Source organism: Plectrocnemia conspersa, unplaced genomic scaffold (genome assembly GCF_051122295.1).
Source record: "Plectrocnemia conspersa isolate PC_06_02 unplaced genomic scaffold, ASM5112229v1 ptg000013l, whole genome shotgun sequence".
Taxonomy (NCBI): Eukaryota; Metazoa; Arthropoda; class Insecta; order Trichoptera; family Polycentropodidae; genus Plectrocnemia; species Plectrocnemia conspersa.
Window position 1 is genome coordinate 20248352 of NW_028277177.1, and position 22307 is coordinate 20270658.

At 30.6% G+C, this 22307-nt stretch overlaps 1 protein-coding gene and 1 long non-coding RNA gene across 2 annotated transcripts in view; one reads left to right on the plus strand and one right to left on the minus strand.

Annotated features, from left to right (window-relative positions):
• The window catches only part of fz (frizzled class receptor), a 178469-nt gene that overhangs the window by 144987 nt on the left and 11175 nt on the right, over window positions 1-22307 (plus strand). The gene's annotated exons all lie outside the window — the stretch shown is intronic.
• Window positions 21021-22307, minus strand: part of LOC148227535 (uncharacterized) — a 209639-nt gene continuing 208352 nt past the window's right edge. Inside the window, exon 4 of the long non-coding RNA XR_015812100.1 lies at window positions 21021-21350. This is a non-coding gene — a long non-coding RNA (uncharacterized LOC148227535). The remainder of the gene's footprint in view (window positions 21351-22307) is intronic.

A 22307-nucleotide genomic window follows, 5' to 3' on the forward strand; every position in this document is an offset into this window, starting at 1 on the left:
TGTTCAAACCCAAACCTAACCTAATGAAACTTCTACAACTAATTATAGTTTTGGAACTTTCATTAGGTCAACTACAAAATACTAACTAAGCCAATTCATCTCTCAGGGAAAAATAAGCGAAAGAATAACAAACATACAGACATCGAATCTCACATATTGCTCCATAGTTTGTCTGTATTTCGATATTACACTATATTATAAAAATATGATAGTCATCCTTACTAATATTACAATGGACTTCTAATATAAAAGGGATGATTCAAGTATTTTCAAACCTAATTTTGGTCAATAGGAGAGCGCAAAAAACAGTTATCACTTCTCAGAAGACAAAAATTCACGTCAAAAGTAATAAAATCGTGTCGGCGCCGTCGCTGTGGGAACGCTCGGTAACGAGCGTTCCCACTGCGACGACGACGGCACGATTTTATTGCTTTTGACGTGAATTTTTGTCTTCTGAGAAGTGATAATTGATTTTTGCGCTCTTCTATTGGGCAAAATTTGGTTTAGATGTGCTTTATTCGATTTTCACTAGTAATATTATTACGAAAAAGTCATAAGGGCGTTTTCACCGCAATGGCATGATTTGATTGCTTTTACCATGGATTGGAAATTCACTATATGGCAATACTGAGCAGCAAAGAAAATATGAATATTCACTATATGGCAACTCTGAGCAGCAAAGAAATTGAATTACGATGGTAAAAAATACATAAAATGACATTTTTGTCATAAGGCCCGGAATCGTTGTTTTCTCAGGGCACGGATTCGATCTCAGCGGCCCTGGAAGTCCCTGCTTTATACAATTAATAAAACTATTGATATTTTGTTACCTACAACCTACAAATAGGTCTTAAAATATGCACCAGTCAATTATATAGTATATTGTTTAAAATATGTTGTCAACTTTTTTCTGTAATTTAAACTATTTATTGCTTTAATTAGGCGTATATATTTTTAATTGTAAAATAAATTCTAAGTCAATGTATTTTTTTTAAATATCACACGCTCCAAAAAATTTAAATTGTTGTTAATATTTTTGTACAATATAATCACGTTTAATAATGTAATAACGAAATTGCAACACAACTCGCGTATCCTTATATTGGCGACCCCTGTCCGAGCGCAAACATTACAATTGCAAAACGAGACTCCTTTGTGCGCCGAGTTGCATCTGCAGATTCGAATCACGTGTTGACACAATTACGTTCCGCGACAATATCATATCGGATTTTCCGGGAAATTCCGTAAAGTCCTGCCCTCTCTTATAGTAGGGAATGCGCAAAAGAAAACCAACGACATCACGGTTCGTTAGAAACGAGCAAGCCTTGCAGTGAGGATTTTTCCCCGGCACTTCCGCCCGATCTATCAAAGCATCGGAAATATAATTCTTATCATCGGCAAAGCACAAAAGATTTATCGGGAAAAAAGGGAAAATAACGTCGATTGATAATGGAAAGAGGGGAAACCTGTTTGGTCGTAAACAGCCGGCAAAAGAATAGGATAATAACTGAAGAAAAAAAGCTTTTGTTGTAGACAATGAGCGCGACCCGAAAAATTTCATTGTGGCCAATTATTAACAAGGAAAGGTGTGTTGTTGTTACCTTCTTTTATTTTTTTAATTTGAGTACTTTCTTTGTGCTCCGTAAAAAGTTTATTTATTCGCAAAAAATATACAAATTAAATATCGACAGGGAAATATATATCTAAAAAATGGTTTGCTTATAATTTTATTACAAGGTATATATTATTCTACAGAGTTTGTTAATTAATGATACCTGAGATTAATTTTGAAAATGTATTTATAGATAAGTCTGTATTGGGTTTTAATAAAATTAATATTTTGTATATGAGAAAAATATATTAAAATAATTAAAAACCCTGATTTTATTTATATTATGATAAATCACTATTGTACTATATTATTTAAATAATAATAAGAGCTTTATATATACAAAATTATAACAGCTTTTGTAGGCACGATTACTCTCGTATTTTAAATAAGATTTTTTGTTTTAAAATGCCGGCTGTTCAAAAAAATCAATAGCAATTTTAAAATAAATTCTTAGTAAAAGTGTTAAAAGTACTTTATAACAGGTTAATAAAAATTGAAAAGCGCAAATATTCATTAGCACAAATCAATTTAACTGATTCTATTTTTTCTATTGCTATTTTTCCTCTTTTTATAAATCATCGTTATTTTAGAAAAGCATGGATTAAACCTAATTGTAGAATTGAGTCCATTAATCTGTCCTACAAACTTCTCAAGCACTTTGAATAAGCAAAAATATAATATAAAGCACTATTATATGATATATAATTTTATTATAATCTGAATCTACCACAATACTCATCCTACACATATTTTACTTATTTATTTACCAACACAATTCAAGTGGTACATGTAATTTTGGGTTTTATGGTCAAAAGGGCGTGACTCTGAATTTAAAATAGACGTCGGAAAATACTGGTAACAGTGCAATTTACCTTAGTGTCAAGTTGTATTTCGTAGACTGAGTGCTGGTGGAGCAGTAAAGTCCCTTGGACGATCCGCTGATGTCTCGTCTTGAATTGTGTATTGCCTTCTCTCGATGCATGCGATTGTTTGATTGTCTGCCGTCTCGAATTGCATGATCGTCTTGTCTCGAATCGTATGCTCGCCTCATCTCGAATCATTTGATCATCTGCCGATGTTACAAGGTGTCATATATTTTATACATTTAATTCGAAACGTCTCTGGCGACTTACAGATGCGGATGTTGGTGGGCCAATTGCATCTCTTGCGTATTAAACCAACGAAATATGTTCACGCCTTGAAGTAAAATTTTCGAAATCGGTATTGCAAAGAGGTTTTACACTGGTAAAACGCATTGACTATCACGCATCCTTTACGCACAAACGCTTAGCTTTTCTGGTGCTAACGAGTGGTCCCGTCAAATTACACAATTGTTGTATTGAATATTATTATTTTATTGTTTGTTTGTTTGTTTCTTGGCAAAACAAGTTGTTTTTTTCTTTTCATAATATTTGAATGACCTCAGTGTTAACGGTGCAGCTGGATGGACCGGACCTTTCACAGTAACTTGATTTATTATCGATTATTTTTTTTAAATTTATCAATAACTTGACGTTATCATTAAATGTCTAATTTAAAAATTTAATTACTCACACAGTAGTATTCATTTTTAAATTAACGTGTGGTTTTATAAATTTTGTTTTATGTTTTCATCCGTTTTATTTTTCGTATCACGTCTTTTCTTATTCGCATCTCGTTTACCGACGTTTTGACCACCGATGTTGGGGTCATCATCTTGGGCGTAATTTTGACCTTATCTCAGTCGCCGCAGATTATTTAGTTCGATCTTGTGTTTTATTATTTGTTTTGTTTGTTTGTTACTAAGGGAACAACAAATGCATTAATTTTCGAATTGGTTTGTTTAAATGAATTAATATTTATTTAAATTTGCTTAAGATTTAATTAAGCTTGGTTAAAAACAGGTAACTAAGTATTTGAAATTGCTTTTGCGTTGTCTCTTTTATTTAATGCTATTTTTATTTTAATTTCGATTTAAATTGCTTCTCTATAATGTTTTTATTTTGCCTAAAGTTTTAGTTGTATCAAAGTTTATATGATGATTTTCATTGAAAATGTGGTTTATTGATTTTTTATCAAATATTTTATTGTGTTTCTATGTTTTGTCTTTATTTGTGAAATCCTACGATTTTTCTAACTAATGGAAATTTTGTTACAATCTCTTTTTAAATTAAAAAATATTATTCCTATTTTCTTAATCAATGGATTTTATCCAATAATAATTATTTATACTAACGGTATATTTTATATTTTGCATAAGTTGTTATGATAATATTAAACATTACATTAATATTATTTATCTTTTACAAATTTTAGATAGTACGATACCTTTTATTTCTCTTTGTAATTGGCAGCGGCACTTTAATTATATTTTAAAAAATAGCTTCAGCTGCAGTGACATCTATTAATTATAAATTGTATAGCACATAATAATTTATAATTAATAATATAGTTTTCACTGATTCCCAGACTTTCAGTCTGGTGGTTAATACTTGTAGGTTTTCATTATGTCTGATTGTCTTACTCAATTGGTACAGATTTGCCCGTTGTAACGCATTGGGCTTACGCCTGTTAGGTTAGGCTAGGTTAGAAATAAAATTAAGTTAAAGCCATTAAAAGTTTTTCCATCGTGATCGTGATACAAATAAATAATGAAAAGTTTCGGTTTAAACGGTTACCTTATTGTTTTTAGGAAGTCATTAATTTATTTTAATCATTGCATTAATTATAGCAAAATCAATAGGTAGCAATACAAATATATGAAGTTTATTAATTAGTAATATTCTTATATTTTTTATTATTATCGTTAACACCTAATTTTTTTGCATCTACCTATTATATATAATAGATTAAACCTTAACTGTAAATTAATAAAATTTGTGCTGTGTATCATAAATTTATTAAAATAGTTGATTTTGCGGTAAAATGCAGTGTTATATATGTTTATTTTTACATTATTAAAACATGTGGTAATCGATCATAATTTGAACACTCATTATTTAATGAATTGCGTACATATAAGCATCTAAATTAATGGAGTGATCGATACATTTTATTAAATAAATTGGTTTAAAATTAATAGTAACACTTTTAGTTATAATACCATGATCATTTTGCGCGTTTTAAGCGAGTTGCCTTTCTTAACAGATTGTCGTAACGCGGATATTACTTTTTTTCTTTTTTACAAATTTAACTTTCTCGAGAAAGCTCGCTTTAAGTCAAAATTAAAAAGACCACTTTAAAGCGCGAAAGCGATCCAAAAGAAATATAGCCGTCGGAAAAAGAAGCCTTGTAATTAACAAGAGCACTTTTTTAACGCTGAAACGCAAAAAAGGATTTATAAATAATATTAACTTTTATTTTCATAATTTTAAATGTAACTTAATATCAACACAAATATTTAATATGATTTTTTATTATGAGCCACTTTATCCACGTCAATCAATTTTATACTTAATTTAACTCTTAAGTATAATAAATCGAAAAACTTTTATACTATGATATATATTTTTGAAACATACTGTCTTTAACAGCATAGTAAATATACATTTAAAATAAATTCTAAATAATCGATGAAGCTATTTGGGTACGAAAGCCTTCGACACCTGTGACCGACATTACGATTCTTTGGCAGACGTAAATGTTTTATGAAGTCCCTCTAGTCTTATATCCGTGTCCGATAAGTGTGACTGATGCCGAGTCTCTGTCCTTAACGCCCTTTTTTCATTCACCTATGTCCGATTTTTTCTTTTTATAGCCTGGCAGAAAAGGTGTATATTTTCTCGTACGAGCTCTGCAATCGAACGAAAGTAATCCGTGTTTGGAATACCTTTTTTGGCGAATGGTTACATTGTGAAAAAAATCTTTTCAAAGAAAACCGTTATTACATAAAAGAACTTTGCTTTAATATCATTGCTGGGTTAAGTCGCAATACGAGTATAATAATTGTTCTTTATTGTTGTTTCCTATGTGTCTTTTTGTTCGACTAGTAGTGTTTTAATCCCTAAGGTGTACGTACAGTTTAATGTTGAAAATTTTCATAACCTCGAGTTCACTTAAGTGAGCCATTAATATTTATGTTTTTGTTTATGTAACCTCAAAAGTTGTATTAAAAATGTTTGCAAAACGTATTCAAGTCTATGTTTTTAAAACATTGGTAAATCATATACTTATATGTTTTTTTAATAAATTATCATTGTAATAATAACATACGAAATTATCGGAATTCGACTCAAATCATGCGTCAGATACATATCTTAAATTACCAATCAATGCAAAAACATATTCGTATTTATGTTTTTCGCTTTAAGCATACGTTGAAACAAGATCTATCAGACAACCTGAAATTGTAGAATTTTGTAAGAATTAACGGATTTGTGAGGAGTTAGGAAATAAAATATAAATTACAATTATTATATTTTTCAAAATAAAAATAATACGTAATGTTACAAATGTTATAAAAATGTATTTAATGTTACTCAAATGCATGAGCTGGCATAGTATAGCAGCATATTAAATGTGTAAAATAGGTAAATAGAGGATATTTTGGTTACCTTATTATTTGTCTAAAAATATTCGACGGTGGCTTAATGGTATTGAAACTAACTTTTTAAATAATTATTTAGAGGTAGATTTGGACCCTTATTTGATTGACTTTATTGTTATAATAAACTGGCTTCATAATATAATTATTATGTAATTTTAGAAAAATATTATTTTTTCATTTTATAAACATCAAAATTATTATTGAAAGCTTAAGTTTAATATCAAATGTGATATTTGTCGCTAATGGAGCAGCGATTTTTTTAGTCACTGATCAAAATTATTATCTTGTGTGTATTATTTTAGCATTATTTATTTTATTGTTTAAGTTCAATAAAAAATGTAATACTTTAATATTATATATTCCCACATTATTGCTGCATATCAGGCATTTGCAATTACTAACTGTCAATATGAACTTCAATTGCGAGAATTTTAAATAATTTAATTTGAAATACAATCGACTTCGCTATTTATATTTCGTCAAGCAGAAGCAATTAATCGAAATTAACTTTTAACTCGATGCGAAAATAAATATTTGATCTCGCCGACGACAGCGAATAAGAGAAGATTTTCCCTTTCGACAGTCTTCATTATTGCGAAATTCCGAAACGGCAACTGTCTTTGGCGAATGACGACGAATCGACGCTAGGGCTTTGAATTGTTTACTTAAACTTTTATATTTATCGCTTCCGTCATGATGAAAGCTAAATCAATTTTAAGATTGATTTCGCACTGCCTTAAGATTACTAAAAAATACCTTTTCATATTTTATTTATTTGCTATAATATTGTTTGTAATTGTTGTAAGCTTAAAAAATATTGTATATGGGAAGAAGGATAAATATGTTGCTTTCTTAATACTATTTAATTAACGTAATTTAAAGGATCGAAAAAATTTAGAGGCAGTTCGACAAGTTTGCTTAACAACAATTCTGAAATTGTCTTAAGCTTCAACGAAGCTCTTGTTGGCATAGAAGTTAGATTAATTTGCGAAAAATCGCGTTTAAATTCACTTTAATAAATAGGTATTATATCACTCGCTATCAAGAAATATCAGATCACTAAATATCAAATTAGATAAAAATTGATACAAATCACCAAAGAAAACAAAAAAGGGCAAAAAAACAGGCTGCACATTCCTATTAAAAAAATGCAAGAATCAGTTAGCTATTTTTGTAATTGTATTGTTGCATTAACCAGGTAGAATATTCACGCAATTCACTAGATATAGTATAACTGTTTTTATATGAGGTCGGAATAGCGTAGTCCGTAACGTCTCAGACTAGTAACTTTGAGGTTGCGGGTTCGAACCGCAGCAGCGGCACTCCAATTTTTACTTATAAAAAAAATGCGCTATATTAAAAAATAGGCTCCAGCTGCAGTCAAATCTATTGGTTATAAATTATATTATATTATAATATAGATGTCACCGATTCCCAGTCTGGAAAGTCTTCGCTGGCGTGTCGAGTTGTATTATTGTCGACTGAGGTGTCTGTGAAGCAGCTGCGGTTATCGTGATGTGTTCTCTGAACGATTTTATAATGTTTCTCGTCTCTGCTGTTGTAACCCATCGTCTCCCAAGGGTCTCCTCCTCTGTGACCAATTGTCATATCTCATATAATGCTGGTTCAAGATAGTGGCCGAGATTTCGAGCCAATTGCATCGCTTCTTTGACACTTCCCTGTAATGTGGTCACGCCTGAAGAAAAACAGTCTAGTAAGAGTCTAGGAACTGTGGCGACTGTCGACCACCATGAATAGTAATGGACAAAAAAAGGGCAATTGTCTCATTGTTAATGCCCGTAACCAAGAATGTTTACTGTTAATAATGAGACAAACATCATGGCACAAGAGGGATTTCTTTTGACCACACAACACGGGTCGTTAAGAGTATCCCTTTTGTGACTAAACGGTGCGGATGCAATTAATCATCACAACAGCAAACCCTTTCCGTAGAATTCGAAAGTCGGAGCAAGCAAAAACTTGCTTCCAAATATGCAACATCCGATTTCTCGAATTCTACGAAGCGACTCCAGCGATTGGCTAGGAGATCGACGCACAAGCGTGATTGGCCAGCAATGGTGCATCCCCCAAAAGAATATAAGCCCGGACTCCAACGAGGAGACGGCAGTTGATCCGCAGTTGACACAAGACCTTGGTAGAAAGCCCAAGGCAGTCAAGCGAGAGACGAGACGCTGAGGCACGAGACAGAGACCAGACGCCAGAGAGCGGAATCAGCGGCAAACGACGACCAGCAGCCTTCCTGAGGAACCAGCTACGCGCCCCCACCTGACACTCCTGACACCTGTCGCATGCAGCTTGAGCCATCCTGAGCATCATCAACTGCACGAACTCCGACATCACGAGAAACGTCACGCCGTATTCGACCATTAACAAACTTGTAAATATAAAATAATAAACAGTCTAATAGGATTCGACCAGGAGTCTCATTGGCCGCGAGGTCAACCACCCCTAGGGTTACGCTCCCTAAAGAACAATAGTAATGTGTACATAATATAATGTATTGTCTATCGCGCGTCCTTTTCAAACAAATAGTATTTTTTCGGTTGTACTTAGGTCTGATTAACGTATCAGGACAGATGTGCTCTTGGGTGGCCCCTGCAATATTTTGAATTATCAACGCAATTGTTTAGTCATAAGATCTCTCTTTCATTGTTGTGTGACATACTATTTGAACCTTATTTTTGAGACGTGCTAATTTATCTTTTCGTTTGTTTGAAATGATTATTACAATTACATCTAAGTTATGATGAATTGTGTAAATGATTGGATAATAATTGTGATATTTTTTTTCATTAAACGTTTAAATATTTTTTTTGAAAGCATATTTACAAGTTTTTAGTTATTTTAGGCTTGTTTTTAGTTGTATATTAGTGGACATGACAAAACGGCGCAGGACTAAATAACGTCGACAAAACAGCGCTACAACAAAACAGTACAACGCATATATATAAAAAAAACACGAAAACAGTAATAATGTATACGAAAAAATCAATAAAATAGAGTAACGATAAAATAAGAACTGTTTTTTTTTAAAGTACACATTTGCATTCTCGCTGATCCTTTGATATTATTTTTAATAAAGACGTTATTTTTATAATTAAATTAAATTTGTTAATTCTCGTTCTTTTTTTTCTAATGAAAATGAACACAGTCTACCGAAAAAAATATAAATTAAGTATATACAATCAAATACCTCACATATGAGTCAAATAGTTATATGATTTGATAGATATTAGCTTACAATATTTGGAAGGATTCTGTGAGCATAAAGATTAAAAATATCACGACTCAAATCAGCTGTGATTGTACCGATTTAAAACAATTTTTTACACACGCGTTGCGCTGTTTTGTCGTTGCTATTTTGTCCTGCGCTATTTTGCCGGGACACCGAATAGAATACGCTACATTTAGACATACATAGTTATATATTTACTAACAGTTAAAATTATTATATAATTTTTAAATATTTTAAAACATTTATGTTAGTCAATAAGTACTTCCAAATGAATCGATTTTTAATTCATTGTTAGATAATGATTTATTTTATGTATTGTGCTTTAATATAATAGCTTAAAATTTAAAACATTAATAAGTGATCTAATCTGAAACACTGAAAATAATATTAGAATTATTTTAATTATAGGATTGCTTCATTATTTTTATAATGTAGAACGAATAAATATGTAATGTAAGTGTTATATTTGTTGATGGCGTTTGTGTAGTGGCGTGCCCATCTGAGAATTCATTAAAATAGTCCGGAAAGTACATCTAGAAAATTTACACCCAGTTTTGAGTTAGTAAGATAAATTAAAAAGATAATTCAATCAAAAGTTTTCCGGCTTAGCCTTTCCCAGCGGCCAACTACCGTGGAATTGTTTTAATCCCTAAACTCGAACGCCTTTAGCTGCGAGTCATACCATGAATTTCGCTTTAATTGCTATCTCTGAACACAAATAAATATATTTATATAAAAATATATTATAATTTGTACGGTTACTGTATTTTTCAGGCAAAAATGAATGCGTGCGTTGGTTTAAATAGTTTGTTAGTTATTAGGGCAATACGTAAATTTTGCTAAAATCGGATTAAAACTTATAGCGTGTTTTTCGGTAAAATAATTTCACAGCCGTTGTTCGTTGGGGATTTGCAAATTAATACGCATTTAGGGTCTTAGGGCCGTTCTTTGTTATTTTTTGTCGTTTAATTTAGGTGATGTTTATTTTACCCGTATGAAAATGTGTTTAAACTTAAAATTTGAACAAGGATTTATTTTAAAATATGTGTTTACATACACATAAAAATAATACTTACAACAGAAAAATAATTTATGGCAAGATACATATTTAAAAAAATTAGGCTTTGTTATAAAAGCAGAGCAAAGTCAATTCTTGGTAAAAGCTCATAAATACTTTAATGTGTTGCCAGTTTTTTAAAAGGCAAGAGTAAACCATTACATCTAATTCCTCTCTCAAAAAAATCTTACATGCTTAAGAATTTGATTTACCACACTAACACGAGTCTACTTACCTCACATTATATATTTATTACCCATGAAAAAAGCTATGCTTTATTCATAAAACAATTCAATTTATTAAGTTTAATCATATATGTTATGAGTTGATAAAATATTAATATTATGTGGTATGAGTACACATACTTATAAATAATAATAAATAAAGGGTTTTCAAGTTCAAATTTATTTCGCACATTGATCAAAATTAATTACACACCTGATTGTTTTCCGGGTATACGTTCAGGTCTAGTTTGGAACGCGGAAGTAAATCACGTTCTCCAGTTCAACATCCCGGACACGGAGATTAGCGAATGAAAAACGGGATCCATCCCTATAACGTACGGTACACTTGGGAACAAGAGTCCGAGGACACATGTGGAATGTTCCTAATTTCCTTTCGGTACTACAATACCCACGTACACGTAGAATATCCCGTATTAACGTAAGCAAGCACTCTTTTCAACTTCGATGTGAACATAAATATACATGCGATATAAGGTCTGATTTATATACTATTTTTAAATATAAGTTTCATTTGTAAATTATTAAAATAAAAAATATATAAGAGTTGTAGTAGTTACTGGATGGCTTAATATGATTTTTTTATAAAATGATATATATAGTGCTTTAACTAAAAGACAATTATGAACCCTCCACATGTTAATATGTATTTACTCTTAAAATTTAAAAGCTGCAGCTTTCGAGAAAAGTTTTTTCTCAGGATGGGATTTGGCCTTCTCTATACCAATTTTTCACTTGGTCCTATTCTTGGATAGCATCTTTTATTCGACAGTTTTTTGTAAATGTCCACTTTTTTATTAAAATACTCCTTACTCTATTATATTGTGATATTATTTTTTTAAATACGTAAAAATAATTCTCTGTTAGCTAAACTAGCTCATTCATTTAAAATATTAAATACATCATTTAATTTTAATTAATCATCACAGTATTCATGCGTGAGATTAGGAAAATTTAGGTAAACCTAATCTGTGTTGATAGATTTGAATTATAATTATTACTTTTGGTTGTTGAACTTTGCGTGTTCGTATCAAGTCGTGGTACACCACTTTTGGGATTCTAACCCTGAGGGGTGTGACAACGCAGTCAGTAAGACGTAGATGGAAACTAATGAGAATTTTATTAGTTTATATTACATATTGCAGACTATGATAGGCGAGATCGGTTTTCTCGGAGCGGTGGTGGAGAAGCTGGCGCAGGGATGATGTCCGAAGAAGATCCTGATTGATTGATGAGTTTTGATTGGCGTGGCAGCGACAGTATAGCGGAGGTTGATCTCTCTCTTGTGGCATTACAGTGCTTTTTGTCTTCTGGTGATATATTGTTTCCCGTGACCGTTTTGTAACAAAGAAATATTCATTCAATGCACCGGAGAATTCTTGCGTATTATTTATGGGAGAACCCTTTAGGTATACAGGCGGCCCTTGACTTTCACACATAATTGCTTCCTGAAAATGTGTGCGAATGTTGAATGTACGAAAGTCGAGGGAAGTAAAAAAAATTGAAATTGTATGTATTTTAAAATATTTTTTTATCAAGTAAATATAAGATGTTTAAGAGGCGTTTAAGTGGGGTTTGCGGGTGTTTCCTTTAAAAAGTTATCAAGAGTTAACTGTTTTCCACTATTCTTTTTCTTTTCTTTATATAGTATTTTATAACATGCTATCTTTTTATTGATCGCCCCACGCACCTGAGATATGCGTTCTCCATTGGGATCACAATCTTCTATAATATTTAAAAATTTGTCAAGGTGCGTGAAGGTTTCATTCATATTTTTCATTGTTAAAGAGTTTTCCAAAATAAATCTGTCTCATCTACATTAAATATTTGGCTAAAGGAATATTCTACATCTTCAATAATTTTGGATAATTATGAAATAAATTCTTTTGCAGCATCTTTATCCGAATCAGCCGATTCTCGAGTAAATTTATTATTATGAAAAGAATATCTCATTTTAAAATTGTAAAACCAACCATTACTTGCTTGAAAAACCGCGTTAAAATATTTTTTTTAATCTATCCTTCCAATCTTTGTGCAAACTAAGAGCTTTTGCTTAAATAATTGAAATACTCAGAGATGCAATACTTTTTGATGTTGGTCATCGATCAAAGAAATACTTTTTGATGTTGGTCATCGATCTACGATGACAAAGATTTTCTATTTCATCCATGTTTTTTTTTTGCTGTGTTTTTTGGAAACATATCATTAAAGATTGTGAAAATACATCTTTATTTTCCACAATTTTGAACGTATTCTTTAATTATATTATTATTTTGCAAAATTGAACATATCGTAGACTTGTTTGTATCATACGAACGTCCGATTGAAGCAAAAGATTTACCGCTATCAGAACGTTTTTTAAAAAAAAAAATTAAATTTAAAAAAATTGTTTTTTTTTTAAATGTGCGAAATAGCGAATTGTGCGAAAGTCGAACGTTCAAAAGTCGAGGGCCGCCTATAGTCATAACGAGGGCTTTGTTGTGATCCCACAATTGTCTAATTTATTGACAGATTGCAAAAATGTATGAGGGCTTTACACAGAATTACTTTTAATTTTACTTCCACTACCTCCAGAACATCCTACCTCCTGAACTCGAATCTAGCAAAATTTATCAAATCGACACAGATGATATTTTCATAGATCAGAAGATAAATCCGCGTTTACTTCGATAGTTTTACTAGTTATAGAAGTAAGGTTGATAGATTGAAATGAGTAAATGTTAAAAAAGATTGAAGATGAATGTTTTAGTATTTATATATATAAGTTAGAAAATAATATGTTACCGGAGTACTTTAATAAGTATTTATTAATAAATAAAGATGTACATAAATTTAATACTAAAAATAGAAAAATTTAAGGATAGTTAGGTATAAGAATTCGAGTACGGCTAGGGGAATTATGTACGGAGGTATTAATTTGTATATTAATATTCCTAGGACAATCCGCAAAAATAAAACTATAACGGGCTTCCTAAATTGAATAAAAAAACACCTTCGTACATTAAGAAATTAATTATAATATTAGATATTTTTTTCTGTTTATGTTATGTATTATATATATGTTTAGTTATAATTTATCTATTAAGCTAAATAAATTAATAAAATAAATAAAATAGTAAAGATTGGTTTAGTAAAGCAGTGATCTCAAATCTCCTATAGTTCCATTCGATCTTTAGAATTTATAACATTAATTGCACAAATTGTACGGTCGTATTTTAACTTAAAAATAATTTATAAATCTTAGTAATTAGAATAAAAAAATTACGCGTGTGCTGAACACAACACCATACACATTAAAATTTTTTTGCCATTGCTTGGCTAGGCAATGCCAATAAATTTATTAGCATTGAGTTGAAATATAACAAAATTTATTTTATAAAAAATATTAGATAAAATAGATTCTGATCATCCCTTTTTTCAGTAATTTAATTGTCTCCGTTCCATTCGTCAATTTGTGAATTTATTTCACATTTGATAGCAATATGAATTTTTAATATACGTAGATGGAAAAGCAAAAAATGGTAATTTATGTACAACAATTTAAATTGCATTTTTGTGGGCAATGAAAAAATACATTAACTTCTGTTATACAAAGTATGTATTAATTTTAGGTTTTTATTTATTGATTGTACATTCAATTCAATCTTACTTAGAAAATAGATTCTTGAGAGTAGAAAGGATAAGTTGTGTAATTGGTTTTTAGTACTCGTCCGCAATGATTAGACATTTGCTCACGTAAGACGCCAAACTTTTATTAATGGCACTCGCCAAGAATTCGCTCCAATTATTCGGTACGTGGTTAATGGTTAATGGTGACTGTCGGTTTGGGGGCAAAATCGAGTGTGACTCGCGAGTTTTGACTTTGTGATATCATAAAATGGGCATGGCAAAGTTCATGTCGAAGTAGGAGGCAAAATTGGGACAAAGTTTGCGAAAGTGACTTAGTTTTGTGTGATTATTGCGGTGGAAAATAATTTAAAGAAGATTTATGTATATTCGAAACTAATTAGTGCTATTTTGCTAATATGGTTTGTTTATGACTTTAATTATATTATTCCACAACAAGATGGTTAAGCATTAAACGGACTAATTGATGTGTCACTGTCATTGTTTATAATTAATGAACCATTTAATTACAAAATGTGGGTACTGTAAATGAAACAAAGCAAAATGCTTTATCAAGTTACAATTTATACGTAGTTTATAGCTAGATGTGTACAAGTATAAATATATATTTTCTAGCAATACTCAGAAGAGTATTTAAAATAACCAGGAAGTGGGAGGCGGGTGGCGGACGTCTGCTGGTCTTTTTGGATTATGCGAGTGGCTGCTTGTGACTGTCTTCTCCTCACGGAGTCCAGGCTTGAGTATCCAGGGCTGCAAAGCTTGCTGACCAATCACAATCATGCAGCAATTATCCAGCCATTAGATATACACGTTTCTTAGAACAGCAAAATAGATATACGCCTTTAGAAAAGGACATTTGCTTGATGGGCATTGTCCAATGTTGTATCTTGCATATCCGGTGATTTATTATATCCGTGGCCGTTTCGCAACAAAGAAATATTCTCTCAATGACGGAGAATATTTACAGTAAAAACACTTGCGTCTTATTTTTTTCTGGTCGTAACGAGGGTTTTGTGTGGTCCACCTTTTACGCTATTCTCTTGTTTTCTTGTTGTCATTTTGATCACAGTAAATTAACCCAAGTTTTGAGAATAAGACCAATTAAACGTGGGCATCTGAGCGTTGTCGCCACACATATATAACTATGATTATCCATGAATGTATAGTTATAAAAAGCAATCCTTGAAGATATTAATCGGCATTTTGTATGGTTTCCAACAACAACCAATATCTTTTATATTTTCTATGCAAAATTGAAAAAATCTTATTAAAATTTTTTTTTTTAAATTTAATTTTATAATATTGTTGTATATAGTTTTTGTATGCATAATAATATATTCTTATATATTACAGTTATATTGTGCATTTATTATTTATTAAAATTATGGTTTTAAAATGTAGAAATTAGTTAAGTTACATAGAAGCTTTTCTTAATTCTCTAATTATGTGTGATGGAGCGAGGTGCTTTGCGTTTAATCCCCTTATAGATTACCTAAACTTAATGAGAATTTATATAATACGAGATTTGTTGAATTAATAAGTAAATTTATTAAATAACTTGACATTACGTCTTGCTGCTGCGCGATACGGTTTACACCAAGTGGAAAGTTACCACGTGACTGGTTTACGTAAACATTTAAAGTTTAACTAAACACTAACTATAGGGACGATTTTTATTTGCTTCTCCGCTCTAGCTGCTATTTATTCAACGTCGTATTTATTTAACCAAGCTGCTACTAATAAACTTTTGATTAAAAATTTAAAAAATACTTACTAAAAAATAAATACCAACGTGGAACGGGAATCTTCCGTTTGAAAGATTGTTTTGAAACGATAACCAAGACCTACCGCCTAAAAGGTACTACAACGTCGTAGTTGCACTCGTAGGCTTTATTCATCAAAGTTTATCTTTCAAGAGGGAGAGAATATTCGTGTGATCTTTTCGTGCGAAATCTTAGAGTATGCTCGCAAAAATGTACTACGTGTGTAAGAATACCTTCCCCATCCCTGAGGAGAATCTACGTGCACCATCCGCCACCTTAACGTTTTCAAATATTTACCGGGGGATGTTTATTCATTTTGAGAGGCATTTCCAATTTGCGGTAGACATTGCGACAAGGCTTTCAACCGAAAGAGACACCCGCTGTGCAAAGGGATGTAGGGCTTATAAGCGAGTTTTAACCGAAACCAGTTAATGTTAACAGGCTGTTTTATTGTTTAACCGAGACGTAAATTTTTAATTGATTGTGTATTTAGCGATGTTCTGTTTTTTTAAATCAATTATTTTTAGTTGATTTTAAAACTCGAATATATTCCTATAAATAGTTAAATTTTAATACTATGCATAGAATTGCTAAAAAAAAAATCATAATCGAAATGATAAAAAGACACTTTACACATAAAGTATTTAAATAAAATTAGGCTGAATATAGTAAACGTTCTTTAAACTTTTTGGAGTTTTGTCAGGTTAACAGCTTAACGACCGAGGACTCACCCACGAGTCCTGAGAGAACCTTTTGCAGCGGCCGAGGACTCACCCGTGCGTCCTGCGTCACGCGTCTTCTTTTATTAAAAATACACTATGATACAATACAGTTTACCCCTATATTATAATGCGAGATGGTAGTATACTATTTATAGATAATTTAAGATATAAAATAAATTATATTTTACTTTAATTTTTCGTAAAAAGAGTCGTTTTATCCCACTGCGTCGCAATGCAACGAGTCGTCGCCTATTTTAGTTTGTTATATTCTAATATTTTTGGGCTAGTGTGTTGTTTGTTAACGGTTCTCCAAGCCGCTCCCACTTACAGTGACCATATTTTTTGCATTGTGGAATATTATATTTTTATTTATTGTTGTTGTTATTAATAAGTGATAATTTGTAGTAAAAGTTAGTTAATAATATTAAAAACAGTGAATTGCGTATTTACAAAAATAGTTAAATAATCATTAAGAAATTTTTGAAATTTGACAACGTTGATTAGTGCACGATTTTTTTTGAGCACCACATTAGCTTAAAAATGTGATAATTAAATTAATAACATGTATGTTTAAATGCTTCTAAAATTTTTTGTATAAACGATTTATAAGAAATATCCATTTATAATATATAATAATTTGCACTCACTAAATTTTTTGGCGTCGTAAAAACATTTGTCATTATGAAGAAAATGAACTGGATGAGTGCAAATTTGTCACACGCGGTCTATGTTCACGTACACTTGAATTAGAATTACTTTCGCACACATCACTATGTTCACAATCACTGGGGGGCGTTGGACAACGCGTCTTTAAAATTTTCCAAAAAGGTTTAATTTCTTTCGTCCATTTTGCCGTGATTGAAAATAAAATTTTTAAATCAAAATCACAATCACAAAAGATCACAGAGAGAAGAGCAATTTTCACGATACGTTTCGACCGATAGTTTAGAAGACACTAAATATACTGCATTACTTCGATTATAAAATGCATTTTTTTATCTGTGTAGAATTCCCGAATTTGGGAATTCCACAATAAAAAAAGTGTCATATACCCTAATAGATGAATTCTTCAAAGGTATGCACAAGGTAAGCTGATAAGACGGGACAGGTAGTGGCGATTTACCCTTTTAGAATAATATTGATTGTAATTTATAGTAAATATTTAATATTATATTTGTAAACAATTTTTTTTTCGTTATATCACTTATTTATGCGGCCCACATATTTAGAAACACTCGTTAAATGACGTAATTACAATATATTTATGCAAAAAATCATAAGGAAGCTACAAATTAAATTTCGACAAATATATTATTTGGTTTACAAGTTATAGGGAATTTACTAAAAAAGGTAATTTTTTGCTATTATTCCGCGAAATCTCCCGGCCACCAAGGAAAGTTTGGCAAAAAACACCGGGCGTTAAGCTGGTAAAAAATATAGTGCTTAGATGTGTTATAAGATTAAGAATAATAAATTAACAATAACATTAGATAAAATCGTAAACTATTTTTTTTAATAATAATTTCTTAAATAAAATATTATCATAATATTTTTGTGAATTGATAGACACCTTGTAGTGTATGCGAATATTGTGGGCTGATCTAACTTGTGTTTCATGTAAATAACCAATACAAAATTAAGTAGAAAATATCTTTCCTAAGATTAGAGCCAATCTATCTATCGCAAGTGCAAATAGTAAATTGTCAACAATGAACCTTTTAGAAATGGGCGTTGGCCTTCGCTCAAAGCATACAATATAATTAGAAAGAAACTGTTCTGAGAATTTATGTTTGGTTTTTTGTTTATATCACCTATATAATACCAAATTATTATTATGGAAAGAATGAAAATGATGAATATAAAATATATTGAAAGCATACATGTTACTTTTAATTTATTTAAGTGCAATAAGCAAAATATTTTTAGTGAAGTGTACCGTAAATTCTTTTCGTGAGTATGGGCATACAAATGTTTAGACATGGTGGCCCAGAAATAACAAATCAAAATTTTTATTTTTAAATTTAAAAAGTGATAAAAAATCAGGTAATTAATACTAATCTATTGAAGAGTCTCACTTACTTTGTATTTGTAAGATGTTTGCCAATGATATAAATTTGTTTTTGAAACTATTATTTCAAACAAATCGGACCCACAGGTTAAGAAACACTGGTTAAATGACGTACTTGACAGGTATTTATGCGAAAAATCATAAGGAAGCTACATATTAAATTTGAATACAATATCTTAATTAGTTTACAAGCTATAGGGAATTTACTGAAAAACATAATTGTTTGCCATTTTTCCGTGAGATCGCCCGGCCACCAAGCAAAGCTCGGCAAATAAATACCGGTCGTTAAGCTTTTAGAGCAACATATAATTTCACTAGCGCCTATCAGATAAATTTTATTTTTGTTAGTAAAAACCAGTGAAATTTTTTTCGAATATGAATTTACTAAAACGCCAGTAAAAATATAACCTCATCGGTTATACAAATTCACTGTAACATATATACCATGATGTCTATCAATCGATAGTTTACAATTTATCACATTTGTTATGGTTTTTGGAAACTAAAGAGAAAAAAATCAACAGACATATTAAATTCCAACTTATATGCTTAAAAAATGCAAGATCTAATTGTACATCTGCTGTAATTTGTTTTGCACCATACGTAGCATATAGAAAACATACAATAAAGTGTCTACGTCTTAAGTAATGTTAAGATCTGTATTGCGATACGTGCAATAATTTAAATGCTCGAGGGCACTATGTGTTTTGTATAATAACTTAGTGCACATAAAATGCTTGGCAAATAATGTAACAAACTTAATTTTTATATAAAAGGGCATTAAAATAATCTGACATCTGGGAATAGAAATATTATCCATTTTTATTTCCCAAAAAATCCCTGCAAGATATGCTATGGTATGATTCTCTCGAGTCGCATCGACGAGTATACTTCAAAAATCACTTCTTAGCTGCTGATAAAAAATATGCACAATCTGGATATTGTGTAAGAACATAAATTTTGTGTGCCACTTAATTACTAGGGTTTTGTTTGAAGTAGGTACATAAAAAAATTGAAACACAATGCGGTGCAGACCACAAAACTATAAATTTTGGATTTAGTGAAAGTACTGTTCATCAAATAACAATGTGGCGTTAGTTTTAAAAAATAAGTACTAATGATGTTACATTTAAAAAGTACCTTAATGGAAAATCTTCCCTGCTGTTGATAAAGAAATATTGAGGAACAACGCTAATCCATAAACAAGTGTTCAAAAACTCGCAGCAAAGCTACAAGTTTCTCCTGTAACTGTTTTATTGAATCTGGATGCTGTAGGAGAGGTGTAAAAAATATACAAATATGACCTGCACTAAATGACTAAAAGCCAAAAACAGCAAGTCTGTTTCATTATTTGGCAAAGACAATAGGGAACCGTTCTTGAAAACTATCATTATCTGCAATGATAAATAGTTTCTCAAAGCTTTCATAAAAACTTAACAAAAAACATCCAATAGTGTTAATCATATTTAAGCGATAGTACTCCATAATAATGCGAGACCTTATAATCCTGCAAAATTACTGTTGCAAAGAATTATAATTTTTTCCCAATTCCTTATATTCCTCTAATTTCTACCATTACACATCATCCGCTTTTCAACATTCAGAGTGATATTATGAATGCCTTTGACGACTTTATAATACATGAAAATTGGTTGTCATGAGACCATTACTGTATATTTTAAATATTATAATTGTAGTTAAAGCAAATACAGCGTTAACTATATCACTATAAAATCGACTATTTCATATAGCACAACAAAAAAATATCAGTAAGATAAATAATCAAATAATATCCTGTTAAACATTCCAAGCACATTTTAATCTAAAAGTTAAAATAAAAATGTTATATTCAATGTTACTACAATATATAACAATTTTAAGTATTTAAATTGTGTGGCACAAAAAAACAGTTTTTTTATATATGCAATTATGATATGAATCACTGATTTTATTTCATGCCACCAAAATTGTATTGGCTCGGAAATGGTTCAGTGGTATTTAGTTATTTAGGTATAGGTTAAAATTTATATTGGCTTTTTATTAATAGTACATTTATATAAAACAATAAATATTAATAAACCACTTAAACACTATAGTAAAAAAAATAAGAAGATGATCGCTAAATTTAATATAATGAAAACCAGTATATATTTTCGTCATACTTTATTTATTGTATATAATAATGTACGTACATCCTCTGTGAGTATTTTTCATTATGAAATATTTTATCCAATTATGCTTTAGATACATGCATATGTACAAACGATTGAATTTTTTATTTCCAAACAACAAATATAGATATCATGTATAATATAAAATACGTATTGGACCACTGTATGCGAATATGATTTTTATTTACATATTGTATTTTAAAATATTCGGAATGCATGCGTGCAAATATTTACAATAAAAAATACGTGACCAAAAATTAGACCATATTAAAATTAATAATCTTCAATCGGTGGTGCTTCACAGCATCTGAAACAAAGAAAATATTACTAGGATAAATTGTGTGTAATTATTAAAAAAAATATGAATAAATTTGTAATTAAATCACTAGCATAAATGTATTCTTTGTATTCACGGTACATAGGTAAGTAAACATAAGATGGGTAAATTTATGAGCCACCTTATTTAAAATGCAAATCTTCTCTGTGTTTTACTTTATCGAACTGTTGCCAGCTGTTGTGCGTCCTGTGAGGGTTAAGAGCGGTATTAGCAGTATAAGTACAAATAGTACACGCAGTGTGTTTTGAAATAACAACTTGGAATGTAAACAACAAGCAGAAAATTCGTACAATTTTAAGAAATTAAATTCAACGGTAACAATGTATTACTTTGCTGATTATTTTCAAGATGATATTAGTAAGCTAGATTTTGAAGATAACATCTTAAATGAAATTATGTATGTATGTTCATTGAGTAATAAAAATACGATTACAATAAAAGTGTGATGAATATCAAATCGTTGACCGAAAGATAACATTGCGCAGCAATATCTCATTTAACGACGCACGCGTGATAAAAATCTCATGTAGGATCGTTTAAGAGTGGCTGCATGAAGTTTATTGTTACTCATATGTACTATATACATAGAGAGAGAGCATTATGGGGAGGAAATAAAGAGAAATACAATGTAGCGAAGCAGAGGCGTTGCAAGTAAAATGACAAATGGCATCCAGACGTCCGGATATTGTATTTGCTGGCGCTGTTCCACGTTAAATCCACCTTGAAAATTAATGATCTTTCATTTTTCTTTAGGTTTCCTTCCGACACCATCTCTCTCTTTCTTGGTCATGCTCGATATACCAGAAACGGTATTGTGTAGTGAAGTTTAGAGAAAATTGAATCGGTTCGATAGTTTTCCAATACGTTCAAATGTATAATAGCTGCTGTGGTAAAATTATATACTTTCTATATGAAAACTATGTATGC